Below are 8,561 nucleotides of genomic sequence, written 5' to 3'. Positions count from 1 at the left end.
CTACTGTTTCCTAAAAGTGACACATTTGCACCCCTGTAGACAGTCCACCAATGTTCAAAATCAATCAAACTTCATCTTAGACAAATTTGGTCTTACATAACTAGTTTTCTTACCTTCAGGTTTCTTCTTGAACTTGTATTTCTTGTTGGAGCGTACAGCATTGAGGAGAACCTTCTCTTTCACTACATAAGTGTAGAAGTCCTTACAGCTGAATGTGAAGTTGCTCTTCACCTGGATTTCTGATTTGATGAGGTTTACCGAACATCTGTTCCTTGTGTCCGTCCAGCATCCTGTCATCAGTGAAAAGACCCTCTCCACCGAAGCATTGGTGATTGGTACACTCAAGAGGAAAGAAGCTAATGCTGTCATGTTTGGTGTGTGTGTGTGCTTGAGTAAGGTGGCCCACTTCTCCACGACTGGAGCTCCAGACTGCACGATGGCCTGTTGGTGTGGCAGAATGACACAATACTCATCATATAGCGCATCCATGTCCAACTTCTTGCTAAGCTGCAGGACCTCTACAGCTTCACAGAGATGGGAGAAGTTGAATGGGCTCTTTAGTGCCAGGCTAGCCACTTTCTTCTGGTAGTTGGAGTCTGAGAAGTCATAGCGCTGCTCCAGGTAGGTGAGAGAGGACTGGTAGAAGTTGCACATGTCCTCTCTGAGCACAGCTGCCTGTCTGTCTGGAAACTGCTGGAGGAGTACACCCGTCTGGGCCCCAAAGAAACCATCACTCTGTCGTTGCTGTAGCTTGGTTTTTAGGGTGAACATCATATCGTAGAGCTCACAGACAGTCCCATTTTCTCGCTCCAGCACCAGCACAGTGTCGTGGAAAATCTTCAGCGCATTGCTGAGGAAGGACAGGTAAACCTAAAAGAAGTAAGGAGAGTCAATTATCCTGTGTGCTGGCACTGTTTGCATTATCATCATTTCTCTAATCCCTGTTTCATGTAATAATATTTAGATGAAAAAAAAGTTGAGTGCAATTAAAATTAATTACCTGTAGATCAAGGGGGTTGCCCTCACCATCCTGGTCATCCTTGAACAGCCGCCATAGTGACTTTGGGCACTGGTCCTCTCCCAATGAGAGAAAGTAGGTCTTGATAGGAGCCTAGCTGTCGTGAAGCCTCTTCACTGCAGGCCACAAGCTCAGCCATCTTGTGGGCACATGTCTAAGCAGGGACTGGTACTCTATCTCCACAAAGGTGTGAATTGACAGATGAGGAGAAGTGGCTAAAGGTCTTGTTGACGACATTTTCAATGTCGATATTTAGCCGATCTCCTGCGTGTTTTGCACTGTTGTGAATGATGTGGGCCACACAGTTTGCCTTCAAAATGCAATTGTTGTTCTCTTTCAGTTTCTGGAAGACAGAGTTGTATCTCCCGTAATTCAGACTAGCATTGTCAGCAGAATACGCAGATATCATGTCTAGTCCCAGTCCGTTTTCCTCCAGCTTGGTGACTATCTGGTTGTGGATCGCGGCAGATGTTTCATCACTGTCATCATAGAAATCAAGGACCTTCGTCTGTACTCCCAAGTCTGGCGTCCAGTAACGCACTGACAGTGGGAAGAGCTTGGTGGTCCCATGATTGGAGGCATCTGAAGCCACTGAGAAGAATGGTGTGTGGGCTGTGGAGACACACACACAGATGGGATGAACTTAAAAGAGATTCTCTTAAAACAGATTATTATAAAAAATACAAGATACTGCTTTACTGTTTTGATCATTATTGATTTTATATAAATATTATCTATGGAAATATTTATACCTTTTCAAAAATTATAGTTGCTTTTGTTTGTTTGGGAGATAAACGAATAGTGAAATGTTGCTCACAGTCATGTAAGGATACACAGAGCCTGGTTTCACGAAGGCATGGATGAGCAGCATTATGTTAGATAACGTTAGCTACTGATGCAATTTCAGTGAACTGAAGGAAAAGTTGACTTAACATACCAGTAGAAGAAGATGATTAGCTAACATTAGCTAGCTAACGTTAGACAAATAGCTAGCACACAACAATGTTACATCTATGAACATAACGTTAACTTTACCTTTGGTTGTTGCCTCTCGTTGCTCATTCAGTGGTCTTCTGAGGACTTTTAAGCAATCTTCGACGGAGGCAGGGGCAAGCACATCCGTGACAATGGCTTCTGCCTTCGTCCGACCACAGGCTATCCTCTTGGCAATGTCCGAGTCCGGATAAATCCTTGGGGCTAGCTTTGTGCCACAATCTCCTGCTCGATATGATGTAGCATGTTGGACAGTGTGATACACACTCGTCACCTCTGCAGCAGTCACTTTGTCAGCTAGAAAGTCGTTTTTAGGTCGGAGGAAAGCATCCATTGATTTGGATGTCTCTTTCTGTTGGACACGTTTCTTGTGAATCTCTGTGAGTCTGTGTCGTTTGACATCGTATTCCCCTCCATGTCCGATTGAGAAGGATGTTTTGCAAAGGTCACAAAAAGCCCTCTCGGTATCCCCCTCAACACCTTTCAGCCACAAATATTCATTTTCCCAGTTTTTATTGTACCCACACCTTCTCTTTTTAATTGATGATGGCGGTGCCTCAGACTCAGTCTCTTTCTCCATTTTTCGAATTGGAAAGCGCGCATCTAAAAGTTCCTTCCCATTGTGTCTGGTATGCACGTGCGTGCGCTGTCATGACAACCATGAAAAAGTTGACAACAACCTAGGTTGCGTCTCAATCAGCTCCCTTGTTCAGTAGTCAGGGCACTGATCAGGGAGTCGGCCATTTTAAGGGCTGTCTCAATCGCAAAATCGTTCCAGTGCACTGAAGCATTCATTCCCTAAAACGTCCCACAATGCACCATGAAAACCAGTGAGCATAGACGCTCACTCTGTTCCCTTAACGGAAATGACGTCATATATTCCGAAGCCTCTTAACTGAAAAACAAATGGCGGACGTCTCGGGAAACTTCTGCTACAAACGTAAGTACATTATTGTTGTGCTTTATATAAAATGATAAATTAATTTAGCGATTTTTTTATTTCATATTAAGTTCTATATATGGGTGGTTGAAGTTTAACGATGTTTGTAAAGTTATGTTTTTAAAAATCACTAGTTACGATGCCTGTACTGCAACAAAGGCAGAAACGTGTTAAATTAAACTAACAAGTGTACATGACCTATACATCTTAAACGTTTCATATTTTGTGTTTTTACAGTCACTGATGAGGAAATCAGAACTTTTATTCGCCTGAGGGGGATACATGACCAACTGTTTACTGGCAGTCGAAACAGTGCCAGAGATGGCTGGAAGTGAGTCCATAAACAATTACATTTAATTAAAGCCTGTTTGCATCTCTTAAGAGTGTTGAAGTAGCAAACGTGTTCATTACGATTAAACTGTAACGTAGACATCATTTACATCTTCCACTACTGCATTACTGCTTATGTCTGTTTAGATTCATAATTGAAGAGATGGGTCTTCAGGGCAGGCTATCCCCACAGCAGGCAGGACGGAAGTGGGAAAACTTAAAAAAAACGTACAAGGTAGGTTGTCTGATTAAAAACGTCAACATTGTTTATTTATGAAATTCATATTAACACCATCCACTGTTTTTAAAACATCAAATTTCTGAACTAAGAAAACAACAACAAACTTTAAATATAATTAAGTAAAACTATGTACAATCAAGCAATTCTGTTTTACAAAGGAACTGAAAGCACCCCAGTCTGGTGTGTCCACAGAGGGAGGTGAAGAAACTGCTGCTACGTGGAAGTGGTTCTCTGCAATGCATGAGGCAATTGGGTCTAAACCCTCAATACAACCATCAGTTTTAATTGCCTCATGCTCAACAGAGAACCCTTCTGTAGCAGAAAGAGAACATCCAGGGTCATCAGCAGAGCAGCCAGGGCCATCTTCAGAGCAGCAAGGGCCATTGAGTGAGGATAGGGGCACCCTAAGACAGGAGAGGAGGCCTAAAAAAAGGAAGAGCAATGACCCAATTCTGCAATTCCCAATGGAGGAAGCAGAATATGCAAGGGGGTTTGAGAGGAGGGCAGAAGAGAGAGAGGAGAAGATGGTGAAGTTACCTGAGAAAATTGTTGAGAAAATGTAGTTTAATTTTATTTATTTGATCAAATATAATGTTCTTAATGCGTTTAAAACAAAGGTTTCTATAGAAAATTGTTAAAAAAGCATGTAGTTTGGTGTTAAGTTCTTAATGACAGTTTAAAAAATAAATTGCAGTCACTTCATGATGTGTTCATAATTTTGCCATTTATGCAGCCTTCCTTCATGTGCCATCAGAATTACCTTGTATATAACTTCAGGAGCCATGCAGGTGTAACTTTTATTTATTATTACTTTTATTTTTTTAGATTAGCAAAGTCATTATTATGAATAAATAAGTTGCTGATAATTTTGGTACATTAGTGTTCCAGTTGAAAACTCACACTTTCAACATGCCAGAAAAGAGTATAGATCCTGTAGTACATTGTTGGTTTTCATTAGTTTTGTTTGCTTCTTTTGAAATACAATTATTTTGATAGGGCTACCATTTTGGTCATGTCCCAGTGTAAACAACAACTGAATATGAAATATGTTACACTAAGCATGGGTTGTCTGTTTCCTATTAATAGCTAATAATGAAACACTCAAATGTGTCATCCTTTTAGGTATGAATTTGGAAGTGGGAGGTAGAATATATATCACAAGAAGCCAACATTTCACTCACATTTACAAGCACAGTAGTTATGCTCATTGTGGTGTCCAGACAGTTCAGCCACCAGCCTTCCCCTGAGGTTTTCACCACTCCAGTGTCCCTCTGGTTCATCCACTGTCGCACCGTCATCGTTTGAATCCGGTGTTTCTTCAATCTGTTATAGATCAGCATAAGGTGTAGTTCAAAGAATTTTAAAAAAATGAACTTGCACTCATCAACCCAGATTCTTTTTTTTTGTATTGAACACAGTGTTTTAGTAAAGCTATTTTCTTAACCTCGACAGTGTCTTTATTGTCAGTGCAGATATTGTGTAGAACACAACAACAAGCTATGACTTTGGGGGCAAAGGTGTGGTGGACCTCCAGGGCTTTAAAGAATATCGAGTGCCACCTGGACTTCATGACACCAAAGGCTCTCCCAATAATGCACCTTCCACGAGAAAATACTCGGTTGAACCTGTAGATTGTCGTAATTATTTGCAAAATTAGATAAAATGGTATTACTATGTACTGTAACAAAAAGCCTACCGCTACAACTGCTAACCTTCGTTTTGCTGGATCATTCACAGGTTCTCGATATGGTGTTATGATGGTTACTGGCTGGCTGAGGCATGCGTACCCACCATCAGCTAAAATGTAATAGCCTTGTGGTGGGTATTTTTGCTGTGTGAAAAAGGGGCTATTTTTCAGCACACGCGAATCATGTACTGACCCTGGATATCCCACAAAAATATCCAAAAATCTCATTTTGTGGTCACACATGGCCTGGAGATTAATGGAGTGGAAGAGTTTCCTGTTGAGGTAACACACAGCATCTTCACTTGGTGTTTTAATTCTGACCTACAAATTATGTAGAAAAAAGGGGAAAAAACATTTCAGTTGTTCCAGTGCTTATGTTTTCATCTGTGCAACTCAAAAGTACAATCACAGAAGGCTAGTACAGACACTTAAAAGTTTAGCTACAACATGAGGGTTAGTACATTTGTTGTTTACTCTCCTGTCAAGTTTACAGAATTTGCTTTAATTAGAGGGAAGTGAGAATAATGGAAATCACTATATATGACTGTGCTGTCATTGTTACTTTTATTTCTTAATTAGAAGGTTGATCATTTTAGATGACATGCTGGACACCCACCTGACAACCATCAATGCTGCCAACAGCATTTTGGAAAACTGGAGAACCAGTCAGGTCAGCAAAACCTTGGCCAATGACTGGGAGATCCTCTGGCCGTGGAAAGGTGACTATTACGTCAAGCAGTCCTAAAATGGCCTAGTGTATTCAAATAATGATTTGAAAAACTGTTGACACCATAGACTCTAAATGGATAATTATGTGCACTTGATTTGATATGTTAAAAAATGTAATTGCCTTCGCTATCCTGTGCACAATCCTGTGTACTGTAGCCCGTGGGATGTAAAATGTGTTTGCCACTACTCTGTATGATGTTGCGCTCGCTAACCAGTACACAAACACAGACACCTGGATCTCAAGTCTCCATCCTTGGTCAGAAGGACGGCAGAGAATTTGAATAAGGCTGAACAGTGATTGTCTTGACACCCTGAAATCTGCTTTCAAGTCACTGGTGCCATCAAGCAACCTGTCTAACACAGGGACTCGTTCGTTCAGCTGCAAGTATCTATTTGCCCTAGTCTGGAAAAAATAAATCACACCAAACCTGTTTCAACTTTGCTTGAGTTATGTATTGTAAATAATTTTTTTTTTTTTAAATGACATTAAACTTGTTTTCCTGTCATTTTGTAACTAACACAATGGGTTCAGCAAGAGGACTGTAGTGGGTAGAGACAATTTGAGTTGTTTGTAACACTTGTTTTGTGTGTAATGTAACAGTTAAAAATAGAAATTAAGAATTTGGTTGAGGTAAATATATTCAGTACTATCTGGGACCCACTAGGTGTCAGTGAACATCAATATAATGGTACTTAATTTTCATCATACCGTTTTTTAATATACGACAGAACTTCATGCCGGTATCTTCGCTTCCTTACTCGTGGTGCCCTTCTCCTTACACAGCGCTTAATTAAGGTAAGAAGTACGTAAAATATTATAAATGAGAACATTTTTTGTAAGAACCAGAGCCAGCCAGAGTGTGCTTAAGGAACGTAAAAGTGCTCGCGTTGATATGTGGCGCGAAATACAGAATAGAGCAGTACGTTGGTGTACAACTGCAGTGCTTTATCAATACGTTTCTGTGTTGGGCTAACGCATATACCATGACTGTTTGTGTGTTTATCAATGAGCTGTAGGCTAGGCTCGCTAACATGAACACAAAACAACTTATTTCCTCTCTGAGTCTTTATTCTTAGAACAGAACGGAGCACCATCATTAATATAATATTGTAACGGTGGCTCCCTAAACTATTGGAATATAATTAAATAAATATTAATTCAAAATCTTTGCTAATTCGGGCGCCAGGCAGACTCAAATCTACCACATTAAACTTAACTAACTATTTAACCCAGGATAACTCAAACCACCAGTTACACAATTTAAATGTCAAAACAATATATTGGAATTCACAAAAAACATCCAACACAAAAATTTCAATCTTATCAATTTGTAATTGTAATGTCAGAATTGGAAAAACACTTTCACAGAGAAAATCCTGACAAATACACAAATGCAAAAAAGTCCTTTGATGTAATAGGCTGTGTCGCAATTAAACCATGGGGGTAAGAGTTCGTGTCTCAATCAAAAAAGGAAAATCACAAAACCAAACAAAAAGGTTGGCAAAACACTTCAATACATTCAATAAAACAACAAACAAAATTTCAATAATCAAAATATTCAGAAAAACAACAGTTCAAAAATCGAACGTTTACCCCAAAAAGAAAACAAAAACAAGAAAAGCTTTAAAGATAAAGAAAACTAGTGTGTGTGTGTGTGTGTGTGTGTGTGTCTTGTACTGAGGCGAATAATGTCGGGGAAGCTTTTGGACGTTTTTTAAAGTGCGTTATTGGTAGGGAATACCTGAGTTGAGTTGAGTTGAGTTGAGTTGAGGCGGGACTCGGCCGTTTTAAGACCCAACAGTTCGGCAGTCGACATCGGTGGGGCGATATGACAGTGCAGCAATTAATTCCTCCGTGTACGGTGAACTGAAGACCTGAGGTAAAAGGCCAGCGCGTAGTTCAGGCCACGCTCCTCGCCGGCATCAGAGACGAAGAATCAAACGAACTCAGCAGACGAACACTCACGGAAACAACAGAAACCGGCAGCCTTCTGTCCATGCCAGGCAACGCTCTGCAGACAGCGCCGGTGACGAAGAATCAAGCGAGCTCAGCAGACAAACACTGAAGCGATAGGATCCAGCACCTGTGGTCATCCGCGCCAGGAAGATCCATCACAACGGCATGTGCATAATTAAACGCAGCAAACTGGCGTGCACATAATTTGAACAGCCCGCGACTCAGCCTCTATTGTTGGTCGCCCTCTCACTGCGAATTCAACACGTCACTCACTACCTGTCATTGCTCCTTCCACTTCCTCTTTTATTCAGGTATTTCCGTTCAATCAGTCACGCCTTTCTCCCGATTGATTATGACGACAATTCATTTAAAAAAAAAAACAGTGCGGTATAATCCCAAAACCGTCACATTCCCCCTCCCCTGGAAAAACAACCCATGGTTGAAGATTTTAAGAGTTAAAATCCCTGAAACTCCTCTTCTTCATCAGAGGTGTCTTGGAATATTTTTAGGAGTTTTTCCTTGCCTTGGGACTCTAATTCTTCAGCTGTCGGGTAACACTGCTTCATATTGCACACATGAATTGTGCGGACATCTTCCCCCGTAGTTTCCAGTGCCACGCGGTAATTGAGTGGACCCAGCTGTTTTATTACACGGTAAGGCCCTCTC

The sequence above is a fragment of the Megalobrama amblycephala genome, linkage group LG14 (genome assembly GCF_018812025.1).
Source record: "Megalobrama amblycephala isolate DHTTF-2021 linkage group LG14, ASM1881202v1, whole genome shotgun sequence".
Lineage (NCBI taxonomy): Eukaryota > Metazoa > Chordata > Actinopteri > Cypriniformes > Xenocyprididae > Megalobrama > Megalobrama amblycephala.
This window is presented reverse-complemented; position numbering follows the sequence as displayed.